Raw genomic sequence first — 7,277 nt, 5'->3', positions numbered from 1 at the left:
AGGCGTGTGGCTTTGTTGTTGTTAGTGACTTATTCTGATATACTACACCTCCTTTCCTAAAAAAAATCGTGAATACATATGAACGATTTTAGAACTGTAATGCAGTTGAGTGGATTTATTTTCTTTTGTATATTTCATTTGATACTTTTGATGTTTTTGTCATTTGTTGTTTGTTTACAAAATATTTCTTGTGATACAATGTTTTCGGTTTTGTTTGTTTTATTTCAAGTGGATTATAATTCATATGTTTGTTTACTTGTTAATTTCAGATTTGTTTTTAGATTTTTTTTTTTTTTTAACATTTTGTATAGATAAGTGTCGGGTTTTTGTTTATGATACTAATAACTAACATATTTTGTGTACAAAAAATATTTCTTTATTTATGGTCATAAAACTTTAAGTGTGAAATTTATGAATAAGTAAAATTTATGGGTAATTAAAAATTAAGTGAATTTACTCAAATAGCTTAAGCCTATTTTTATGTACTATGATTTTCTTACTCTTATCGATTAATTCTATATTTTCTACATTATATGGAGTTAAAGAATAATTATTTTTCTTATCAATATTTACTACTCTATAGGGCCCTTTGTATCTATTATCTAACTTATGACCTGCTTCATTTTTAACTAATACTAAATCTCCTAATTTTATTTCCTTATATTGAAGATTTTTATCATAATAAACCTTTTGTCTCTCCTTAGCTTCTTTTACCAATATGTGAGCTCTTTGTTGAGCTACTTGTAATCTATATTTTATTTCTTTCTCATAGGCCTCATAGTTATAAACTGGGCTAATTGTATTTTCTTTTAAAAATTCGTAAGTCCGAGGTATTTTTCCAAAAACTAACTCGTATGGGCAATAACCATGAACCGTAGATGGTGTTGTATTGTAACAGTATGCAAAATACTTGATATACTCATACTTACTTACAGATACTTTGTCAGATCACACACTATGGTAACCGCATACTCATTTCCACATACCGATACGGGCAACGGTCCAATTGTATCAATTTGCACCGTATCGAAGGCTTTTGTGGGAGTTTCCGTTATCACCATTGGTTCTTTTAAATTTTTATTTACTTTATTTTTGCTGCATTCCATGCATTTTTTAATGTGATTTTTTATATCATTTTTCATGTTTTTCCAATAATATTTTTGTTTTATTTTATTAGTTGTTCGATTGATTCCTGGGTGGCTACCAGTAACAGGATCATCATGATACTTTTTCAATAAATTTTTAATTGTATCTTTATCAGTCACATGCATAACCTCCGGAGTTAATGCAATTGTTAAGTTTTTGAGAACTTTGGTACCAATTTCTTTAAATGTGCTTACTCGAGTATAATTATTCTTGAACAATTTGTCTCCTAAGGACAACTGTATTTTATTTATTTTCAAACTGTCGGCTTCTTTCATTAGCCTGGCAAAGAATTGACCCAAATCAATATTCGCCTCAACAATTGAATTATTAATACTTGAATTGCCGGCTTCTTTTGAAAGCCTGGCAAAGGATTGACCTGAATCAATCTTCGCCTCAACAATTAAATCATTAATATCTATTTTGCTACAAATTTTCTTTCCCTTTTTGAACTGCAGTTTCGGGGGGTCGAAAACGAGCTGGGCTAGCTTTTTAACTTCACATTTATTTAGCGCTTCATATATTATTGGGTTCTCAATGTGACTTTTTTCTTTATTAATATTTTTATTATTTGATTTTTGCTTAGTTTCCGATCTCGTCGCAACTTTTAGTATTTGACATGCTTTAATTGACATTTCTCTTAAATCATTTATATTGATGCGTGAAAGCGCATCCGCCACGTAGTTTTCTTTTCCAGCTATATACTCCACCTCAAAGTCATATTCCTCCAATTCCAATCGAACTCTAGTTAATTTTGATGAGGGGTTTTTCATCGAAAATAAGTATGTTAAGGGGCGGTGGTCTGTTTTAATCAAAAATTTTCTGCCATAAACGTATGGTCTAAAATAAGTTATAGCCCAGTGGATTGCTGCTAACTCTTTTTCAATTGTAGCTTTAATGCTTTCACCTTTTGTGAATGCTCTTGACGCATAGGCAATTGGTAATTGTTTGCCTTCATATTCTTGACTAAGAACTGCGCCGCAGGCAAATCCACTAGCATCTGTTGTTATACAAAATTCTTTATCGAAATCTGGATATTGCAAAATATTTGGGTTAATTAATGCCTCCTTCAAGTAGACAAAAGCTTTTTGACATTCTTCTGTCCAATCGAAGGAAACATTCTTTTTACATAACCTTGTTAAAATTCTAGAATGTTCTGCAAAATTTGGAACAAATCTTCGGTAATAGTTACAAAATGCTACAAATCTTTTAACTTCATCTGCTGTTTTTGGGGTTGGATAATTTAGAACAATTTCAAATTTACTAGGATCAGGCAAAATTCCTTTATTTGTGCAGTTATGTCCAAGGTAAGTAACTTCTTGGTTAAAAAATAAACATTTATCCGGATGTAACTTTAAATTGTATTTTCTGCAAGTTGAAAATACATCTCTCAAATTTTTTAACATATGTTTTTCGGAGCAACCTAATACTACCAAATCATCCATATAGAGAAATGCTTGGGATGGTTTGAGACCTGCAAAAGCAAGAGTCATCATTCTTTGAAACGAGTTTGGGGCTACTTTTAAGCCGTATGGCAATCTTTTGAAACGATATGTGCCATCGTCTGCCGTAAACGATGTTATGTTCCTAGAGTCTTTATGTAACTCAATTTGATGAAAGCCGGACATCAAGTCCAAGCATGAAAAATATTTAGCTCTACCCAATTGATCTAGTATATCATCAATTCGTGGCAATGGGAATTTATCTGCGGTTAACTTTTTATTTACTTGTCGATAATCAACTACTAGTCTCCATCTTTTATCATTTTTTCCCGGTAGAGATTTTTTGGGTACCAGCAGAATTGGGCTATTATATTCTGACATAGACGGCTCTATTATGTCATCTTTAATTAATTTATCTACGTGTTTACAAATTTCGCTTTCATGAGCTTGTGGGATTCGGTAATTTTTTACATAAACTGGATTATCATCTTTCATACGTAGTTTTTGCTTGTAAAAATTATTAGTGGTAATGGGTTCTGATTCTAGTGAAAATATATCTATATATTCTGCACAAAGTGCATTAAGCTGTTGGGAAACGAATTTTGGAAAATTTTTATTTAATCTTTCTAATTTTTCTTTAGCATTATTTGCTGGTTCAGTTTTATTATTTATTATTGTGTAATCATCTAAGTTTTCTGTGTTAATTTTGAAATTTTGAATGGTTGCATTTTTGTCTGTTGTATTTATGACTCTAATAAAGGTTTGATTTGAATTTACTAAGGTATTTGCAATAAAAACACCTTCAGACAATTTTTGATGAGGTATCAATAATTCAGAATTGCCATTTTCAATATGGACTTGTCGGATTACTTCCGATCTTCCTGGGATTGTTATGCAATTAACAGTTGGTCTATTTGTCATTTGTATTATTATGTTTTCCGGGTAATCATATGGACGCAGTATCAGGCTGTCTCCATTTTTGCTATAATCTAAAATGTAATTATATTTTTTAATAAAATCAAGTCCCAAGATTCCATCGCAAGGAATTGGGAAATCATCTTCGACTATATGAAATTTATGATTAATAAGTAAGTAATCATCCTTTAAATCCGCCTTGACTGTTCCAATAGTACTAGTAAAACCTTGACCAATGCCCTTTAAATCGGTTTTTTGTGAATAATTAATAGTGACATTACTGTCAATTTGACCCTTTTTTATAATTGATATATCCGCTCCTGTATCGATCAGGAGGGTTGAAATTGAATTATTTAGAGTTGTTTTGGAGGATATGTAGCTGTTAAGGTGTAAATTGAAAACATATAGTTTTTTATTTATTGAGATGGAGTTTGCTGGTTTTCCTGGTGGTTAACATTTCTTATAGTCCTGGTACGATTAGAGCCTCGTGCTCCAAAATTTCGTCCTGACCTTTGGTTATTTGATCGATTATTATTATTATTATTGTTATAACTATTATTGTTATTAAAGTTATTAAAGCGTGATGGGTATGTACGCCTTTGGTTACCTCTATAATTGCCAGATTGATAACCTCTGCGGAAATTACCGCGAAAATAATTTTGTTGGCGTATGTGCAATAATGAATTAGGGTTACCTGTAATTTCTGTGCAACTATTTGTGAATTTCGATAGAGCCTCGTTCATTGAGGTGAACGTTCCAGCTTGCATAATTGTTTTCACCTTATCATTGGAGCAATTCTTACACATGGCTTTCACAGCTGTTTGTGTAGCATACTTAGTTGCGAGGTCTGTTCTTAAGCCATCAGATATGTATGCTCCCTCTAGTGATTTCGTTAATTTTTCCAATTTCTGCTGTGTACTGATTAGCAGTCTTACTGCGCTGTTGGATGTTCAGGAGTTTTGCTGTTAAATCTTCTACTGACTCACCCTTTATTGCGTTTTTTAATTTTTGTTTAATTTCTTGTATTGTCGTCTCATTGCTTATGAAATTTCTGGCTGTGCCTTTTAGCTTTGTTTTTCTCATAGACACTGCAATAGCCTCATGATTTTCTTTAATTTGTTCGAGGATATCAAGTGCATCTAGAAAACTTGGTAGGTTTTCAGGTTTGCCATCGAACTCGGGCAAAATCGAAGACGCAGTCTTGATGAATGCTACTGTTGTTTGCGTCATACTTGTTTCGGTTTGGGTATCTTGTTCTGCAATTTCGACAATATTTGTTTGTGTAGATATTTCTTCTTGCACAACAATCTCTTTTTGTTCTTCCTCGGTATCCGACGTACCTTCGAACAACCAAATGTCGAAATCGATCTCGATATGTTGTTTGTAAGAGGTTGGTATTTCAAATTCAACACTATACCTGGATAACGAGGATACTAGTTTGTCTCTAACGCTTGAAAATACCTGGTAGGACTCCAATTGGTGAGCTTTTGTTAGGGTATTATTAACTCTACGTATGAGTTTTCCTATATTGTTTAGTGATGACAGTAGAACATTTAAATGTTTCTTTACTGTTTCAGTTTCAATTTTTATGTTCTTACATATGCACTTATAAGATTTTTCCGCGTTTATTTTATTTTCAGTGAGTTCCTTAGAAATTTCTTCCCACTTCTCCATTGAGAGGATGAATCAATAATAAAAAAAATGTTTATTTAAACCTTATCCAGACCGTCAGCGCGGCTCTGGTATCCCTTTTTAAGAATTTTATTGTGGGTTGAGTAAAATTTCAAGAATAAACCCACTGCGTTGATAACAACGATAACTATAAGGTAAACTTTTATTGTATCCAAAGCTTCAGTGTGGTCTATTATCTGAACCGTGTTTACCACGTTAGCATTTGGATCACTGACCTTCGATTCTTTACCTCCCATTTTTAAAACAAATCAGTATTTCTTTTCAAAATTTATCTATTTTGTTTTTTTTTTTTTTTAACAGCCAGGTTCAAAGCCTGCCTTTCGCATTGCTCTTGTTATTTCTTCTGTCAAAGTGGTTGGGGTGAGTACATCCTGCATTGTAGGCTCTCGGGTCATGCCAATATCTTTCCAGAGTTTCTTTAAAACCTCAAGCTCTTTTTCATAGTTGGGTTCCAAATTTGGTAAAACTTCATCCAAATTCCAATTAAGGGGGTTTTTGGAAAAATCTCTGGGAATCGTGGAATCAAGTATAACAACAATTAAAAAAAAAATCTTTTTTTTTATTTATTTAATTAAAAAAAAAATCTCATTCAGAAAATTATAGTTTTCTTAATTCGTAAATTTTTTCCATTAATTTAAGTCTATCATTATTTGTTGTGGCAAAATTTAGTGCCCTATATGTCAAAGCTATTTCTTTCTTCTTCCTGTATCGCTTTCCTCCTCGAGTTTGCTTTTTAGATTTGAAAATGGGTGGAATCTTTGGTTCTTCCACCCGTCTTTGTAATTTGTTTCGCCGCCGATATTCCTCGATAGTTATCGGTTGCGGCCCTGTTTGTACAACTTCGGAGGTTTGAGGAACCTCCTCAGTTACTCTTGGAGGATCTTGATTTTCCCTCTCTGCCTCTAATGCGAACCTCCCCCATCTATCAAAAATGGAGTCAAACTCCTCCTGGGAGATTTCTTGCATGAGAACAAGGAGGGAGTGAAGAAGAAGAAAGGAAAAAAAAATTATATAATTTAAGGAAAGCCAAAAAAAAAATCTATTATGAAACTTAAAATCTTCCTTTTAAAAAAAAAATTTTTTTTTTTTTTTTTATTAATTTGGTAAAAAAAAATTACTTATTAGTTACCCTAAGCAGGAATCTGCTACTTGGCCGGCGGTAAACGCCGAAGAGTTTTAAATATTAAAACTTATTCTATATATTTTTTTTTTTTACCATTACATAACTTATTGATATCAGCTTATAATTGATTGAACCAATTGCATCCGTTCCTTTGGTTTGAATTAATTTTCCTCTGTTAACTGCAGATTTTAAATAGTTTTTGCGATCATTCTTTATGTTGTACTGATATATTTCCTGATAGTCAAAATTGATGATTTTTCGAGCATATTTACTAATGTATTCCTTCGTATTGTCCAAATTATGATCCACCGCATTATATTGAAACGTCAATTACACTGTGTTTTTTTTTTGTTTTTGTTTTTTTTGTAGCACAGTGTTATTTGTTGCGTTGGTGTTTTTTAGAAGTAGCCAGGATCAAGCTAGTCTGCTGAAAATAAAGCAGACTGGCAGGATCGCCATAACGAAGGTTTTAGTACTAAATAAAACGAGTTTTGTTTTTAGATGCAACTTCGCATGTCGCATAACAAAATCTGTCCTGTTCTTTATTGAAATCATTTTATTTATACTCTAACATCTTATGTACTACTTATTTACTACAATACATATTTACTTAAAATTCTTACTAGCTGAATCTCTCGCTTGCACATATGAGCATGCATTCATATGTGCCTAGCTCAAAGCATAGCTCAGTGAAGTCACCAACACACACACAACCATTTCTAATGTGGAGCTACAAGCAATGCATCCACAGACATATCTACATGTACCAAGCGTGAAGGTGCTAGCAGCGCAGTCGTACATATTTACATACATAGAGCTAGCGCATGCACCAGATATAGCTTGTGCCGCTTGTGTGTTTAGCGTGTGAAAATAACAAAGTAAGGAATTTGTTTATGCTGCAAAAATGCATAACACAGGCGTGTGGCTTTGTTGTTGTTAGTGACTTATTCTGATATACTACA

Source organism: Rhagoletis pomonella, unplaced genomic scaffold, assembly GCF_013731165.1.
Source record: "Rhagoletis pomonella isolate Grant_MI unplaced genomic scaffold, Rhpom_1.0 Rhpom_scaffold_00005, whole genome shotgun sequence".
Lineage (NCBI taxonomy): Eukaryota > Metazoa > Arthropoda > Insecta > Diptera > Tephritidae > Rhagoletis > Rhagoletis pomonella.
The sequence above is the reverse complement of the archived record's forward strand: the minus strand, read 5'-3'. Positions refer to the sequence as shown.